Genomic DNA, 19,485 nt, shown 5'->3' with positions numbered 1-19,485 from the left:
AAAGTATCCTTTTTCATACTGCTATAAAATTACACACTTAGAAAAATCTACCTTCTTCCACAAAATGGACTTACCTTGTCAATTAAAAAAACTTTTAAAATGTAAGCATTAATCCTCAACTATGTGAAATTCTATCTCCTGTCTTCTTTCTCTAGCTCAGTGGAAAGGTGTGAATATTTTTTTCATTGAGTGACACTAAAAGCAAGCTAGTGTCAAAAAATATATAAAATCCTCTTGTGATTTTAATGAGAAACGGAAGAAGAGGGAACAGTTGTATATACATGCTTGAGTGCCCTCAAAAGGTGGATGAAACATTGATATTAATTTCCAAAGTTTGAAAATAATCTAGAGCAAAGTATAGTACAGAATGGTAGTTAAATTACATTTTTAAATAATTAGCCTTTCAAATGTTTCTTTTAAAAATTTTGTAGCATTTATACTTCTGAAGTTAGTAAAGCTTATAACTGCACTAAGACTTTGGGGGCACACTGTACTCAAAGTTCTGTAAATTGTGGTATAGGTGAATGATATGATTAGCCACCTGCATTATTAAGCACCTACTTTATAATAGACACCATTCTAAGCACTGAATTAAAGTAAACAGTTCACAAGGTTCACGGAAAAATTCTCTCAAAGAAGGTTGTGGTATGAGTAGTTGTACCCATAGTTTCAGGTATACATGGAAATGTCCTTGTCAAGCTATCCACCTGAGAACCGTATATCTCTAAAAAGCTATCCCTCTCCCCCATGAAAAACTGGCAACAATAGGTCAAAGAACTGTCATAGGGATATTCTTACTCCCTGTGTCAACCCCAGGCCATGGCCTCATATCGTGGTGGTGTGCTACATTGTGGTTGCGACTTTTGTTTTTCTCTCCTTTGAGTCCCACAGCAACTTTGTGAAAGAAGTAGTGGAGATGTTATTGTTATTCTCCTTCTGACAAGACACAGGATTCAGATGTGGAAGGCAGCATAGAGCCTATATACTTCACCTCACTAATTTTGCCAGTGAAAAAATAGATTGAGAAAAAACAAACCAATTTTCACAACTTCCCAAAGTAGCAAACAACAGAGCCAAAACTGGAAATCAAATCTTCACTGCAAATCCAGTCCTCTCTTATTAAAAGAAATTGTTGAAGTTTTACTCATAGTTTTCTTGAACTTGGCTATTTGTAAGGCTAAGCTACTGGTGTCTTACATTTAAATCTGTTTGTGAAAAATGAATATTGGCTTAATTAGAAATGAGATAGTTATGGAATGATGAAATTATGATCCCTGGTTTTTATTTGAATTTTGTTTCAGGAAAATCAGAACAGCACATTAATGTCCTAAGTCCTGAAATGGCCAGAAGGCACTACCCTAAGCATATTTTTCAACCCTGCCCTTTTTAATGGATGATAACGGAAGAAAATAATGTTAAAAATATGGAACCCTGAGCTGGTAACTCAGGCCATTTCAATATTCTCAAGGTTTCAGTAATTTTTTCTCATTATTGTTACGGTCATCGTATCACCATCATTGTGTTTCCTCTACTGTTTGGCCTTCTTCAATCAAGCCAGAAAAAGCTTTTCAGTCAAAAGTTGGATTACTTTTGAAATTTGCATTATTGAAAGCTATTCTAACTTAGCTGACTGTGAAATGTGTATAAATATAAGATGCATTCATTCATTCACTCATTCATCTATTCTCTGATGTATTGTTTTATGAAAAGTGCTACAGCTGGCAATTTCTTTTTTTAAACCTCATGGGAAAAAAAATTATTTCTACAGTCTTGGATGGCAGACCACTTAGATCATCTTTATTAGATTTCTATCATTGTTTGGGAACAAAGTTGGAAAACTCTAAAACTGAAATCAGACACTTAAGTCGGCAACGAATATACAATTATATTGGGTCTACAAAGTAGTGGAGACCTCATCATGACTAAGAACTTCTGATAAAGTCAATGGAACCTTTTTCTGAAACTGACTGGTCAACTTGTAGCGCAGCATAATCATTGTCTATGTTATCATCACCAAAATCTTAAGAGCATGTGATATTGAGCTTGGTGATGTCAGTATCAGTCAAACACAGACCCTACCTTCCATACACTTACAGTCTCAAAGAGGAGTTTACAATCATTGCTAACGGGAAACTTTGGAACTGAATCATGAACTTACCAGCTAGAGTGTTGGGTCTAGCAGGGAAGAGAAAAATATTGAATATGATTGATAATCAAAAAATAAAAGATGTATGTATATAAAAAGAAAATGTATATTCAACAAATGCTGGTTGAAATATCCCATGTGGACTCCCAGATATGTATGTATATACATGCATGTATATACACATACATACATATATATATTTCCCCAATGCACTAATCAGAGAAGAGAAGAACTTCCGGTCTTGTTGTCTCTTATTCATCTCCCTCAGTTTGTTCTCAGTGGTGTAATGCTGTGTGCATGTACAAGACCTTCCAGGCTGCTCCAAGATGAAGAATGTTTTTGTTGAGAAGTGATAGAACGATTAGCATGGATCACACATTGGAAGTATTCATTGAGAGTTTGAGGTGAACAAGAATTCCATGGGTTTGACTGGTCCATGTGTTTTGCAGAGCACAAAGTTTGGTTGAAAACATCACCGGAATCACCATAGATTAAGAAATGAGCCAATTGTCACATTAAACTTAGGAGCTCTGTCTGTCTTTGGGCCTGCTTCCTTTCTGGTTTGTGCAATGTTAAGCAATATTTTTTTAAAAATGAGTAAAACTCTAAGCTTGCAAATCAAGGTTGAGGAACTGTGCCATCTACAACTTAGATCACTTTTAATGTGTAAAGCCATATCCAATATGCATATCTCATATGCATAATTTTGATGTATGAAATATATTTACATAAGAAGTATACAAAGTGCATTCCCTTGTCTTGTGAGTGAAACCTTTAGTTTTTGTGTAGCCTCAGCCTTTGACACAGCACAGCTGTATAAGGAAATTGTATCATAGATGCTAAATGCACTTGATATTTTTATTTTAAGAGTAAAGATTGATCTATACTGATAGCATTGAAGAAATTAATTCTCTATGTGTATCCTGGCCACTTTGTATCATTAAAAAAAAAATCCAAGTCTTTCTTTTCTTTATTGCCTTTCCTTTGGTACTAGTTTTCTTTTTTTTCCTTTTCTTTTCCTTGCTGTCATTTTTCCTGTATAGGAAGAAAAATGTTATGATTGATTCTTGGTGTTAGTTTTAAGCTAACTATTTATCAGGTAAAAAAGAGACTATGTCCACGCTAAACTCATTTAAAACAGAATTTAACTGTCTGTAAAGCCTAACTTGCAATGCTGTTCTCAGTGGCCTTTTAATAAAGCTTTAGATGCTGTCAAAATAAGAAGAGTGAAAAAACTGATTCTGAAATATTATAGGGTGTTTGACCACTCTGTTTCTTTATGAATAATTTAAGCACTGCTGGCTTTTATTACCAAAAAGCAAACAAATACATCAGTACAGAATTCATCATTTCCTTGGTCTTGCCTTTAACCAAAACTGACCACTTATATTATCTTTCTGAAAAGCAGTGTGGCATTAATGGATAGAGAGCTGGCTTCTGTGGTAAGGAGATTTGGGTTCAAGTCCCATCTCTGGTGTGTTACCCTAGGTACTTAACCTCTCAGTTCTTTAGACAACTATCTAAAGCTTTTAGTGGAAGAAAAAGTGCCAACCTTCATTAGTAGAGGGAGTTTCCTTTCCAAAGAGTTCTCTATATGAATGAAATTATAAGCAGCCCCTGCTTCCATGTTGTCTTTCTAGGTAGAGTCTCTCTGTGAGAGACTGTCCTGAGGTAGTGTCCCATAGATGAGTAATTCCACTTTTCTCACCTGTGTCATCTCTGTTGGACCACTAGATGCACATTTAAAAAAAAAATCTTTTTTCTATTGCTGCTTGAGACAATTTAAGAGATCCATTCAATCTAGGATCCTCCCAGAACAGTGAACGAATGCATCAGTGAAGGATGGGAGTAAAACCAAGTCTACCCCAAGAGCAAAACTACCTATTCCCTGTGCCTCTCCCTACTGATCATAAAGAAACCTGCCCCCATTCCCATGCCCCTTTAGCTTATTGTGAGGAGACATCATTCAGGCTGTGCCATCCTGTTGCACCTTGGACTCAAATAGTTGCTGTTTAATAGAGCTCTTCTGTAAAAATAGTGCGCTTTGCAATCTAGCTAATAATTTTAAATTTTATCATGGTAACCCACTACAATAGTGTTTTTACTATCTGTACTTATCCATATTTCCTATTATAATACTGCTAAATAAATCATATTTGAGGAGAAGCATTGTGAACCATTTGTTGTCCAATGTAATTTAATTTTTTGTGGACCATAGTTAGAAAGGGAAGCTGGCTGAAAGAAATAACCAACTGTCCATACATATATGTTTTCTAAAGCATTATGATCAGCATAGGTAAGGAATATAAAATGATAAATGCCCCTAGGTTTTGGTTAAGTTTTAGAACCACAGACTCAGAAAAGTATTAGAATGTGTGAAAATTATTAGAAGTCGTCCATTCTAATCTCCTCATTTTATAGTTATTCAAAATAATTGAGGGTGCAGGGTTGGGGGTGGAAGTGGTAGCAGGAAGTAGCTCTATCTGGAGTAAAATTTTAAACAATGAATTAAAGTTTCAACCTCTGCTACTTATTCTCTGTGTGAATCTTGGTTGTCAGTCAGCCACCCTCTATAGCAACACCCAGCAGTTATATAAAATATGGATTGTATATTTTGCATCTGTATATGTGTATGTGAATATAAATATACATAAATATTTATATACATACATGCAGAATACATATGTATTTAATCACACAGGTGGGATCTCTACATTGGTCAAATTGTAGCATTAGCTAGCATTTCTGGCACTTGGGGCAAGCAAGAAAGAATGGGGGAAAAACCCTGGGGAGATGACTCAAAGACTTCCTCTGGACCCCAAACATGTGGGGCAGGGGGTAGTGGAAAGACACCTCAAAGCTGGCTGGTGTGGGTGACAAAGACTTGATGCCCTTTCTGGGGAGGCCAGGTCGGAGAGGGAGGAGGGGGGAGTCTGGATAGGGAAGACCTTAACTGTAGGGCTGGGAGGAGGCAGAACTTTTCTTCTTTGCAATCAAGGTAGAGTATTCAGGCCTCTCCACTAAAATACATTCATTCAGGAGACGAGGTTTCAAATTCCCCAGAGATGCTAGCTCATGATAATAATAATGGCTAACATTTTTATAGCACCTAATATGTTCCAAGCACTGTGATAATCACCCTACAAACAGGATCTGAATTCATCTTCACAACAACCATGGGAAGTAGATGTTATTATTACCCCTGTTTTACAGATGAGGAAACTGTGGTAGGCAGAGGTTAAGTGACTTGTCTAAGGTCACACAGCTAGTAAGTATCTGAGGCTTGATTTGAAGTCAGGTCATCTTGGTTTCAGGCCTGGTGCTCTATCCACTGCACTACCTAACTGTCCATGCACCAACAATCCTCTACACCTCTCCCCCAGGAAGTGTAGCCTGGGACTTTGGCAATGTGGAAAAGCAAGAGACATCTCCATTACCCCATAGGACAAGGACTAGGATACAATGTGGCCCCGAGAGAGGTACAGTGGCAACAAGGTCATCAGGGGGCCCTTTGCTCTAGATGTAATATAGGGCCAAAAAAGGCCTTCCCAGATACTTGCCTACCAAAACAGACAAAGTAAAGTGAATGAATACATGAATGAATGGAAGACAGAGAAAGAGAGAGAGAGAGAGAGAGAGAAACAGAGAGAGGGAGGGAGGGAGGAAGGGAAGGAGAGTAAATATCTAGCAGTCTATGACAAAGTCCCAATTTAGGAAAATGTGTTTTATATCTTTTTCTCCCCACAAGAGATTAGAACAGTGTCTGACATATAGTAAGCGCTTAGTAAATGCTAGTCCACCAAAATATTGACCAATTAACTAGTTTGAGGATCACCTTTGGATCTGTTATGAATGGTAACAAAATTTATATCACTTTTTTTGATGAACCAAAAAGCATCAATTACAAAACAGAATAAAATTCTGAAGTTCAAATGCTTATTTCAGTTTCACAAGACAAATTTGATTTTAGCTACTCTTGTTTATGTCAATCAAGACCAAACATTATATTTGTTGGAGACAAGTGGGTTCCTTATTGATGCATATCTAGAAATACTTAGTTCTGTAAAATGGCAGCTGCTTCCACAGATCAGTGAACTGCTTCATAAGCATCTTTTCTTTCCTTTATATCATTTTCAGAGAAGGTATTTTTTAATTAGGAGATATATAAAAATATAGTTTTATAAATTTATTATTTATGCTTCTTTTTCATAAATGCAATCATCCTTTTCTCTATGAGCTTGAAAACTTTGCATTGATTAATTATTCATATGCTTTTCAAAACATTTAACAGATACATGAGTTTGGGTAGCAGATTTTTATTATACAATTAATTTCTTTCACATTTATTATCATTACTAAGAATGTCAATTTCATCTTTTATTTCTAACTTGTTTTAAAGTACTTTGGTATAAAGGATTCAATGTATGTTATATTCATATTTATCAGATCCTATGCTCTTTCCTTACATAATCATTACATTTACATCTCTTTAAACTTCCCTATTTCTGTCAAGGACTTACCATCCTTCCAGTTGTCCAGGTTCACAAGAGTTGGTATTATCTTCAATCTCTCACTCTTCGTCATCGTCACCTCGCTCTACGTGTCCAATCAGGTAGCATATCTTGCCATTTCTACCTCTGTGATTTATTTCACGTTTGTCCCCTCTACTCCCATGGCCACCATTCTGTTTTAGGCCCTCATCTTGCCTGGACTCTTGGTATAGCCTCCTAAAAGTTTTCATAGTTAAAACCTCTCACTCCAATTCATCTTCTACATAGTTATTGAAGCAATTTTCCAAAAATTTTCGTCTATGTCAATCAGCTATCTCTAATGACTCCCTATTGCCTTTAGGATCAAATATGAATACTCTCTCTTTGGTTTTTAAAGCCTTTCCAACTTTGTTATACATTATTCTTCTTTTAGCAGTCTATAATGTAGGCTTCTTGCAGCTTCTCCCACACAATACTCCATTTTTACACAGGCTATACCCACTACCTAGAATGTACTTTTTCCTCCTCTTTGTCACTTAGAATCCAAAACTCAGCTCAAATATTGTCTTCTGTTTCTGACTCCCACCTAACTGTCACCACACTCCCTGCAAAATCACCTGACATCTATTTTGCTTATACCAGTGAATGCCAGAGGGTGAAGGAGAAGAGGCTACAGGGATACTTTCCTCCCTCCCCAAGATCAGTATACCCAACCCAGATCCCACTGGAATCTACTCTTTCCACCTAGTTTACGGTCAGCATTCTCTTCCCCTTTTCCCTCCTCAGCTAAATGCTGACTCTTAATCTTCATCCCCTCTGGGAGGAAAGGAGCCCCAGATCCACCTTAAAATTGGGATCCATCCTCACTTCCTTCCCCACAATCCCTGTAGGCCCTTTTTGGTGGGACAGATAAAGCCACCCACTTGTTTGTTGAGCAGGGAGTCATCAAATGCAATCAAATGAGATAATATTTATAAAGCACTTTGCAAATCTTAAAGAGCTATACAGATTATAGATCTCATCATCGTCATTCTTCCAGTAATGAGAAACACCGCGTTCTCTAACTCTGTGTCCTAAGGAACTCTAAGCATTACCACTTGCCCTGTTGCTGCACCCCCAACAACTATCACGATTTTCTATCTTGTCTCCTCTGATTAGATTAGAATGTGGACTCCTTGAAAGCAGAGACTGTCTTGCTTTTCTGTTCATATGCCTGGTGCTTGCTACACAGAAGGCCCTTAAAAGTACATTTCCATTCATTTATTATATATTTTGTATATATTTATATACGTACTTGTTTTCTTCACAGAAGAGTAAGTTTCATTAAGACAGGGAGTGTTTCATTTTTGTCCATGTCTGTCTTATCATAGCACAATTTTTCTTGTCATTCTTCAGTCATTTTTCAGTTGTGTCCAACTCCTTGCGACCCCATTTGAGGTTTTCTTGGTAAAGATACTGGAATACTTTGCCATTTCATTCTCTAGCTCATTTCACAGATGAGGAAACTGAGGTAAACAGAGTTAAGTGACTTGCCCAGGGTCAACGTCGGAGGCTAAATTGTGTGAAGTCTCATGCACATTCAAGAAATATGTATATACCTAAGTATCTACCCTTCCTTTCATTAAAAATAATGACAACAATGAAACAACATTCCAAAATCTGTGAGATGCAACCAAAGCGGTACTTAGGAGAAAATTTGCATCTCTAAATGTTTACATCAATAAAAAAGAGAAAGAGCAGATCAGTGAATTGGGCATGCAGCTGAAAAAAAAATACCTAGAAAAACAACTCATTTAATTCCCCAATTAAACACCAAAATAGAAATCCTGAAAATCACAGGAGAGATTTTCAATAAAACTGAAAGCAAAAAAAAAAAAAGAATTAATAATAAAATTAGGAACTGTTTTTTTTTTATGAAAATAACAATAAAAAGATAAACCACTGGTTAATTTGATTTAAAAGAAGAAAATCAAATTACCAGTATGAAAAATGAAATGGGTGTATGTGTGCATACACTTATCTATGTACTCTTCTCTCCTTCAACCAGTTTGGATGAGAGTAAGGTTTTAGCATTGCCCACTACTCCCAGCCCATTAATCTCACCATTTTAAAAACTTCTCTAATGTGAAATAATTTTCCCCATTTACTCTCTTCCCTTTCCTCTTTTCTAACTGCATTCCTTTTTCTCACCCTTATATTCTTCTTTTGAGATCTTCCCAACATTATAAATTCATGCCTATGCTGTCTCTCTAAGTAAACTCCGTCCAACTGCCCTAATGAAGATAATGTTTCTTAAGGGTTACATGTAACATCCTTCCATATGGAAATATAAACTATTTAACCTTGTTAAATCACTTATGATCTCTCATACATATTTACCTTTTTATGATTTTCTGGAATCCTGTGTTTGAATGTCAGAGTTTCAATTCTGCTCTGGCCTTTTCACCGGGAATTTTTGAAAGTCCTCTATTTCATTAATATCCATTTTTTATGCCTGTAAGATTATATTTAGTTTTGCTGTGCAGATTATTCTTGGCGGTAACTCTACTTCCTTTGCCTTCTGAAAAATCATATTCCAAACCCTCTGTTCCTTTAGAATGGCAGCTGCTAAATCTTATGTGATCCTTGCTGCAACTCCATGTTATTTGAAGTATTTATGTCTAGCTACTCCTGGTTTTCTTTTGTTTTGTTTTGAGATTTTCTTCAGGAAGTAATTGGTAGATTTTTAAAATTTCTACTTTGCCTTCTGGTTCTAAGGTATTTAGGCAGTTTTCCTTTATAATCACTTTAAAAATGATGTCTAGACTCTTTTTGAAAATTATAGAATTTTAGCAATTCAATAAGTCTTAAATTATCTCTCTTCAGTCCATTTTCCTGGTCCATTGTTTTTCTCATGAGGTATTTCCCATTTTCTTCTATTTTTTTAGTCTTGTGACTCTATTTTATTCCTTCTTGATGTCATCCCAAATTTTACAAGATCCTCTATCCCATCAAATGTTGGATCATTTTCCTTCATTTTACAGTATTTATCCTAAAATACCTGAGCTCATTTTGTTGTTACTGTTTTCCCATTGATTTGTCTATTTATATTCAATGTAGTTGAAATTTCTTCTTTCTGAAATTTTTGGTACTTTCAATCTTTTCCCACATTCCATCCCTCTGCCTTATTTTCCTTATCACTCACTTCCTGAGTCTCTTTCCTCTGGTTGTGATTTTCCCAGGTGATGGATCTCAAAGTGTCTCATTCTCCTCCCACATTGGTCAAGCCACAGTTCAGGGGCATACGTATCTTTCCCCACTGACTTTTAGACAGTCAGAGCTGGCCTCAGATAGGTGCTATGCTCTTCCCTCAGACTTGGAGTTCAGTGCTGTGCGATACTGGTGCCTGTAGGTTGCATGTCCTAGCAGGCTTTTGCTCCTGAAGGGCTGTCACCAAGCTGGTTGTCAAAGCTCAAGCAAACTTCTCATAGCCTGGAGCTGGGGTCTCTATAGCCTTGAAAAGAGGGGGTGGAACAGAGCTATATGGGGAAGGGGGTGGGAAGGTTGAATAAGCCTGTGCCATGTCCTTAGTTCTTTTAGTGTGTCCTTGTTATCTGTAGTATGGAACATGGGGGACAGGTACTGAGTGAACTCAGGATCAGTTCCTGGGTTTGGGGTTTGTTTGTTTTTTTAACTTCTCTTGGATTTTTGGTGTCTTAGACCATGGAAACAGCTGAAGTTGCATCACCTTTGCTGCATCATTTCTATTGTGGAGAAATTTGAAAAGTCTTGGGGATCAGAGAAAATGTCTAGCCTGCCGTCTTATTGCTCACATGACCCAGAAGTCATTGAGAGCAAATTGTTACAATGCAATCAATTGAGTCTCTTTACATTTGTGGTTTCATCTACCTGGTATGGAAAACAAGATTTTAGTATCTTAATTTACTAAAAATGTCCTTAAGCATATGCTACTTTGTATGATTTAATGAGTGTAATTTCAATGATATTAGTACTTTCAAGTATCAATCCCCAAAGTTTTTCCTATGGAATAATAATTTTTACTCCTAGCAATTCTATAAGCAACTTTATAGCTATTCCTTTGGTGTTATATTCTTTTTGGGGGGGAAAGCCACTTATTAAAAGCTTTTTTCTCTCCAGAAAAAAATCTCTTATCTTGCCAATATATTCTATACATAGATTTTCAAGATATTTCAATTTACACGGTCTCACGCTATCTACAACCAACATTTTCATACATATCAATTAATTGCTTGATCAATAAACATTTATTAAGTACCTACTATGTGCCAGGCCCCATGTTAAGTGCTAGAGATACAAAAAGAGGCAAAAGACAGTTGCTACCCCAAAGAAGCTCACAGTGTAATGAGGGAGAGACAACATGCAAACAAATATATATAAAACAAGCTGTATATAAATAGATAGATAGGATAAATAGATATCTGGATAAATAGAAATTAATTAAAAGAGGAAAAGCATTGGAATTAAGAGGAGTTAGAGGCTTCCTCTAGAATCCCAGAAGACTCCTGGGTTGAGAGCCTGAGGGACTGAGAGGATGATATTGCCTTCTAAATTATTAATGGGGAAGGCAAAGTTTAGGAGGAAAGATAAATGAAGTCTATTTGGGAGCTATGGAGTTCAAGATATCTACAAGATATCCAGTTCAAGATGCCTAAAAGGCAGTTGGAGATGTAAAATTGGAAATCAGCCAAGAGATTAGTACAGGATAAGTGAGATTTGAGAACCACCAGTATAGAGATGATAATTAAATTCACAGGAGTTAAGAAGATCACCAAGTGAAGTAGCATACAGAGAAAAGAAAAGAAGACTCAGGACAGAACCCTGAGGGACGCCTAAAGTTAAAGGGTGCGATCTGGAGAAGAATACAGCAAAGGACACAGAGAAAAACTAGTCAGGTAGGTAGGAGGAGAACCAGGAGAAAGTAGAGTCAAAAAAAACTAGAAAAAAAGAGAATGTCAAGGAGGTAAGAGTGATCACCACTGTCAAAGGCTTCAGAGAATATAAGGAGAGTTACGACAGAAGTAGCCATTGGATTTAGTAAACAAAAGATCATTAGTAACTTTGGAGAGAGTAGTTTAGGTGGAATGATAAGATCAGGAGGCAGACCAGTAAGAGCTTAATAAGAGAGAGAGAGAGGAGAGAAAGTGGAGGCACCTGTTTAGTGACTTCCAAGGAATTTAGCTACATAGGGTAGAAGAGATATAAGACAATAGTTAGCAGCATGGAAGGATCAAGTCAGAGATTTTTTCAGCGTAGGGGAGACACGGCCATGTTTGTAGGTAGTAAGGAATGAACCAGTAGATTGAGGGAAATTGAAAATAAGTCAAGGTGTGGGAAGTAGGTCTTCTATTGTAGATTTTTACTTTGTTTCTGTATGTACATTACTTAAACTCTTTCTGTTGTCTTTGCTTGTATTATTTCTACTGCACCAATGGATTTTCATTTTAAACTTATTAGGATTTTATTCAGTATGACGGGATAGTATTTCAATTTTTTAATGTTAAAGACAAAAAATTTAAGACAGTAAAATCTAAATTTAATCATTGTAAATTTGAAATGATTATGACTTCTTGAGCTATTTCTATTTTTAAAATTGCAATACTGTGGGAAAACAACTATTCTGTATTTAGAAAAATGAATGACATTAAGAAATATTACAGATACTGTGTTGATTTCAATTTTCACAGAGACTGTTTAACTCTGAGTTTACACACTTGACCAGATCGAATCATTTTGGTCATTACTTCAGACCTCCCAAAGGGTCCAGCACTCAAGCAGGGAAGCACACTCCACAGTTTAGAAGACTCTGCTTTAGTTTATACCCTTATTATCTGTCACTTATACTATCATAAAAGAATCGTAATTAAATTCCTTGCCATTATGAAAACACCTAGTTTTCCTAGTTTAGAATTCAGGGCTTTTCTACAACTCTGTGCTTCCTGCTTTTTTTCAAGGTGAGACTGATAAGATTAGATTACAAAATATCCCCATATATAAACCATAAAATAGTTTTAAAATAAGATTTTAAAAAGAATACATTAACTTAAAATAATCCCACAAAATCATCATATTATTAAAAAAAACAATGATTTTTAAACATTTCTTTCAATTCTTTTTTTTTCTTCTCCAATCACTGCTACTTTTATGAAAGATAATTTGGACCATTATAATGCTGGACTTGGAGTCAGGAAGATCTCTGTTTAGTTCTTCTCCAGATACTTACTAGCTATGTGACTTTTGGGAATTCAATTTCTAGCATAGTAGGCTCTCATTCAGACTGAAAGTTACCTAAACTCTGAGGCTCAGTTTCTTCACATGTGAAATAAGAATAATATCACTTAATTCACAAGTTTGTTGTGATGATCAACTGAAATTAGTATGTAAGGTGTTTTGCAAACTTTAAAACTATGAAGACATTAGTTATTATTAGCAGATTTGCCTTTTTCATTTTCGTAATTATCCTACAAAGAACATGATAGCGAGTCATTCAGAGTCCTGTTTTGTATAACCAAGTCTTAGAACAAGGTAGTCTCTATTTGGACCAACATAGTAAGTATAGTAAGCTGTACTGATACCATAATCAAAATAATATCAGTTCATTAAAAAGTCTATCACTGAAACAAGCATTCTTGAAATAATGCTCATGATGACTAAATGGAATATGCATAGGATATTTTGATCAGAGAATCCTTATGTTTATAGAGTATAGTACCACTCCTCCCCCCAAAAAACTTTTTATAACACTGCAGAGATGCAAAAATCCTCTCCTGAACAATGAATTACGCTAAGCTTCAGGATTTTCCCCTTAGGTCAAACCCTTCCCCTTCCCACTCTGCAGGCCAGATGGATGGCCCCATCTTTTTTGGAATTGATTTCCTTCAGGGAACCAACTCTAGTCAGGATAGAAAACTTTTAAGTCTTGTAATTGTAAGCTGGTTTGTTTTTTCCAAAATGAGGAAGAAAAATCAGATAACAATTCCTATAAAACTCTTCAGGAACAGAAATTCTTATAGCCACTAGATGGCACAAACTCAGCTTAAAAATAACAAGGCAGTAAGCCAGGGAGAAGGATAGAAATTGTGGCTGAGATTTTAGCATTGAGAAAATTTGCAGTTAATGAGATTTTATGCAAACAAGATGAATCTAATTTTCTCAAATTATTTTCTTTTCCTATGAAAACAACTCATATTTTGTAGAATATGGCATGGAGAAGTAAATCCTGCCTCTCAGACTCCTTAACTTCTAAGAGAAAGATAGGACTTTTACTTTTTTTCTTTACTTGACATGCCAGTTTATTATTTCTAAATTACTATTTCAAACTAGAACCTAAGGTTTGTTCATTCTCACATACGTTCATTCTGATAGGTGCTAAACTGTATTCGAGTTCTATATTTCAGAGAACTGGAGTTTAGCAATGTAATTTGACTGGCCTTACTGAGGGAGGGGACAGAGACTTGTGTGAAGCATCCTCCCTTTTCCTTTCTCCTCCAACCTCCCCCACCTTATCCCAGAGAGATTTGCTATACTTTCTGAGAGGAAGAAAGGTGGTATTTGTTTTCCCCAGCAAGCAGCTTAAGAGGAATGAAGGTCACTGTCACAGTTATGATGGTGCATGAAAAGGCATGAAGAGCAGAAGTGATGAGCAGTGCTGTGGCAAGCCAAGCTAGAAGCTTCATGGAGGCACACGAACAGAGAGAGAGAAAGGATGTTCTGTCAGAAACTCAATGAGTAGTTCCTGAGTTAAGTTGAGTTAAGGATGTCATGGAGAGGCTGTAGACTAGGCACATGGAGAAGCAGGAAATCCTATACTCTTCTCCCCAGCCCTAGCTCTATCTCTGGCTGCCTTAAAAGAGAAATGTGGCCCATGTCTTCCTAACACACAGGAAGTCCCAAATGACTCTGGAAGAAAATGTTTGAGTATACTCACTAAAGTGTACTCCGGAATGTAGATTATTTTTTTCTTGCTTCATTATTAATTTCTGTCCTAATTAAGTATCTATTTTTTTCAACGCTATTGCATGTATCCTTGAACAACTGATAATCTGAACCTGGTTTAACTTGGGATATTTCAAATTGTTTAACCTAATGCAGGGGTAGGGAACCTGCAGCCTCAAGGCCACATGTGGACCTCTAGGTCCTCAACTTTGACCCTTTGATTGAATCCAAACTTCACAGAACAAATCCCTTTAATTAAAGGATTTGTTCTGTAAAACTTGGACTCCGTCAAAAAGTCACACCCAAGGATCTAGAAGGCCACATGTCACCTGGAGGGTGCAGGTTTCCCACCAGTGGCCTAATGGAAGGCAAATGAGCCAGTTAGGTGATCAAAAGCTACCATTATCAGTACTTTGTGGGTTCAGAGATAAAACCTATGGGCTATAGTAATAAAGGTCATTTATTTAATACTCAGCAACTAAGAAAATTTAGTGCAAACTGTTTGGAATTTGTGTCTGAACCCAAGAGATTATACTATGGCATTGTAATGAGTAAAGACTTTGATGTAGTCTTAGTTATTTCTTTTACTGACCAGTCACATTTCCAGAGGCAGGCTAGCTACATCTCTTCCTCGTGGTTCTAGGGGTACCCCCTAAGGGGTCAAGGGTGATTCTTTAAAATCATTGGATTGCGCTTCCATCAGTGTGCTTCCCTCCAAAATTGTCAGCTGAGAATAAATTTAGTTAGCCCACCTTAAGTAGCTTTTAGAAAGGGTTATTTACAAAAATGGCAAAATAAAAATAGTTGGTAAAAAAGCTTCCCCCAAAAAAAGTCTTGGACATACTCTTGCGAAATACTCACTGAGTCCAGGGGAAAGTGGGCTCAAACTTAGAGAACACATGTTACAAAGGGGTGACTCACAGCTCCTAGTTGCTGGAAGGCCTTTTCTTCCATTTGTAGGGTACTCAAGAAATTTTCCTTAGAAATGATGTAATTTGTGTGTTAGGGTCCTTCTGTGACCTATGAGTCTAGTCTGTCCTTGGCTCTCACTGATGTAGACACTCCTGGCAACTGATCTGGGGACACCTTATAGTACACCAATGGAACGTTGGGACCCTTCAGAGCTTTCAAAGTCCACCTTTGGCCCAAAAGGAGGAAAGTAAACCAGGTCAAGGCAACTGCTACTATTTATTATTCTTCTTGCTCTGATTCTTTTTGTTTTCCTCCTCCTCTTCCTCCTCCTTTTTTCCTACCTTTTCTTTCTCTCTTTTTTCTTCCTTATTCTCCCCACAGAATTGTATGTCTTGGAAAGACACAAGTGTGACCATGTTTCCAAGATTATTGGGATAAATTTCTAGTTTAGCCTCATTTCATTTCATCCAGTGACTTTTAAAGACTTTTCTCACTTACTCTAAGGTCTATTGATTGAGACTTGTTTCCATGTAGTTAGTGATGCTCAGTCATTTTCAGTTTCGTCAGGTTCTTTGTAACACCATTTGGCATTTTTTTTGCCAGTGTTTTGCCATTTCCTTCTCCAGATCATTTTATAGATGAGGAAACTGAGGTAAACAAGGTTAAGTGACTTGCCCAGGGTCATGCAACTAGTAAGTATCTGAGGCTAGATTTAAACTCAGAAAGATGAATCTTCCTGACTCCAGGCTTGGAGTCTACTGAACCATCTAGTTAAAAGTATCAAAGCTAAAATAGCATGAGATACGTTCAAGCCTACCCTTACAGTTCTTACAATGTCAATGAGATTAAGGGAAATTTAGTCACCAGTCAGATAGTGGTACAGGAAGAACAACCACCACACATTCTGTAACCATAGATAGCAATTTTTCCTCCAGGCAATTTTAAATATCTATTGGCCACAAAATATCTAAAACATATGAAGTGAGATAATGTAGATTAAATTTTCAGCTCATCACCATTATTCTATTTAAAAGAAAACAAACAAGTTCTACAAGAGTAGATCAGTAATAGAATCATCGTATATAATTAATACATACCATATATTAATGTGAGACAGTGTGGGACAGTAGATAGGTGTCCTTGAAACAAGAAGGTGTGGGTTCAAGTCTCACCTCTGACATATACTGGCTCAGTCATCCTGGACAGATCTGCTTAAAACCTCACCGACCCCAGGCAACTCTCTAAAACTATCAATGTTGAAGACTTGTTAGTCAGTATTAGAAAAAAGAGTCTTCACTAGGACTTCCTTACACTAACAGAAATACTTAGAGAAGATTAATAGTTCTTTCTACATGAGTTGGAAAGGAAGGAGAAGAGTCATAGAAATGCCTGAATAGATGAAGTCCTGAAAGAAGAAATTCAATTAAATACAATCATTAAATATTTAAAATGTGCAAAATATTAGATGAGTGAGTTTTCTCATATCAATAAAGTCACAGGTCTGGTCACCCACCACCAATACCAATAAAAAGTACAGAGTACTGTGTTAGGTCCCAAGGGATTCAAAGATGAAAAAGACATGATCTTTGGAGCTTACCATCTAGAAGTATAAGATCAAGATGAGAAGTACAAGGACCAGGGAAAGAAGGATCATTCCTATTTAGAGAAAGCAAAGAAGCCATCATGGAGGAGGTAGCATTTGAGGTAGTTTCTGAAGGATTTTACTAGACTAAATGGGAGTAGATGGAGCATTCTAGCAAATGGAAAGAGATGAGTAAAGGTACAAAAGTCAGAGAGTCCAGGACATGTCTAGAAGACAGAGAATTATCCTAGAGTATTAGGTAATAGAAAGAATTATAATGTGGAAGAGGTAGACGACCACTAAATCATAGAAGACCAAGGATGCTCTAATCCACTATATATAGCTAGCCCCAGATCATACTTCACAGCCAATCCACAGTCACCTGCTTTAGAGGTCTTGCCATTGGCCCAGCCATGCAATTTTCCATTTTTCAGTTCTTGTTCTAGGAACTGTAGTAAAATCAATACTACCATTGCTTCTGGAAAAGTTCTGCCAGTATCACTCTACGGTTAGACTCACAGTCCCAGTGACTCCCCAGACCACAATTCCATGCTCTGACAACCATCAGCACTAACCGCCCCCATACATATACACCTCCCATACGTGTTGTATCTTCCTTGAAAGGAGGAATTATCTCACTTTTGTGTTTTACATCCCCAATACATGATACAAAATTTTAAAAATTTTCTCCCTCTCCAAAAAAAATCTCACTTGCTAAGCCAATAAAGGTTATTTCTCCATTCCCAAGACACATTATTCAATTTCAATTTAATTTAATTCAGCAAGCATTTATTAAAGGCCTATATGAAAGGCACTGTGCAAGGTGCTAGTAAAACAAAGACAGTTATGACACAACCAACCTGTTAACTAATTTATGGCATAATGAAAACATTACACTGTATTTGGAGGTGGAAGTATGGGGTTTAAATGCTAACTTTGCTATATACTACCTTGGGCAAATTGTTTACCTCTCTGGGTCTCCTCTAAAATGAAGAGACCAGAACAGATGATTTTCAGGGACCCTTCCAATGCTAGATACTATAATGTTACTTTTGAGAAACTTGTATGTAGCCCAATAGACAATGAAAGCAAACCAGTATTTTGATTTTAGTTTTTTGAAGGCAACACTCGCCTAAGGACATGAGTTTCAGGTTTGACTCTCAATAGTTTATTGGCTTGGCTGAGTGACCCTGGACAAGTCATCATACATCTCTGATTATCAATTTTCACATTTTCAAAATAGGGATAGCAATATCTGAGCTACCTTCTACATAGTTTTGTCAGGAAAAACCTTTCATAAATTGAGGCATAGCGTAGTGAAGAGTCAGGGAGACCCATGTTCAAATTCTACCTTTTATGTTTGTTAATCATTTGACCATGGTCAAGTCACCCTCTCCAAGACTTGGTTTCCTTATCTCTAAAACAAAGTTAATAATGACTGTATTACTTACCTCACAAGACTGTTGTGAGGCTCAGATGAGATACTGTAGATATGTATTCCATACATTTTAAAGTATTAGGTTAATGTAAAATAGGCAATTGTAAATTATCATAAAATTATCATTTCTTCCGAAATATTAATCCACAACTTTGTTATAAGTTTCAACAAAAAAGGGAACACTATTTGAGCAATGTTACTTTGAAAATATTCTTATTTTTTCTAGTTCCTTATCCATACTCTAAAGTTTTGTCCAATTTCATGAGGTGTGAATCAGAACATGTATTTTGAAGCAGACATTATAGAGAAATCTAGGGTTTCATATTTTGATTTCAATGTTATTCATAATTGACCTTTGTGTCAAATTTTAACATTCAGTCTACTGAGTATTTTAAAAAGCAATTAAAAGACACATAGAACATTAAGAAAAAAAACAACTTGACAAATGTAATAGACAAATGACATGTTCCAAATAGGAAATCTATGTCCCATTAGGGCAAAAAAGGAAAGATGGGAGCAACATATGGCAATATAATTAGCATGATTAGGGAAGCATATCCACAGGATTCATGCTGCAGGGGAAATATAATAGCAAACCAACCAATCTGCTGCAAGGTCCCCAAAATAGCAAGTATTTAAAAGAAAAATGAAAGGGGAGGCAGAGAGGGCAGAAACAGAAAAGAAAGCGATTCTCTAATTATTAAAGTGATGTTCAGCCATCTGCAAGTCATGTAATTTCCCCTAAGTTCATATTGTGCCATTGACTTGATTGATAAAGAGATATATTAGACCTCTGCTGCTTTTGAGGCAAAGTGCTATTTTGGAAGTCCAGTTAAAACTCCTTCTTTGTGTTGATTGAGGTGTTGGTTGGTACCAGATTCAAGGTTCTCTTTTACTTCTCATTTGGTAACATATTGCTCCTCTTGTCATCTTAATTTTTATACTGTATTCTCAAATTAGACAC

At 36.5% G+C, this 19,485-nt stretch overlaps 1 protein-coding gene across 1 annotated transcript in view; it reads left to right on the top strand.

The window, feature by feature from the left end:
* PDE1A (phosphodiesterase 1A) overlaps nucleotides 1–4,312 on the top strand; it is a 489,884-nt gene extending 485,572 nt beyond the window's left edge. Inside the window, exon 15 of the mRNA XM_072612567.1 lies at nucleotides 1,302–4,312. The gene's annotated coding sequence lies outside the window, so the exon portion shown is untranslated. The remainder of the gene's footprint in view (nucleotides 1–1,301) is intronic.
* The last annotated feature ends 15,173 nt before the right edge of the window (nucleotides 4,313–19,485 follow it).

Source organism: Notamacropus eugenii, chromosome 5, assembly GCF_028372415.1.
Source record: "Notamacropus eugenii isolate mMacEug1 chromosome 5, mMacEug1.pri_v2, whole genome shotgun sequence".
NCBI lineage: Eukaryota > Metazoa > Chordata > Mammalia > Diprotodontia > Macropodidae > Notamacropus > Notamacropus eugenii.
The sequence above is the reverse complement of the archived record's forward strand: the minus strand, read 5'-3'. Positions and strand labels throughout refer to the sequence as shown.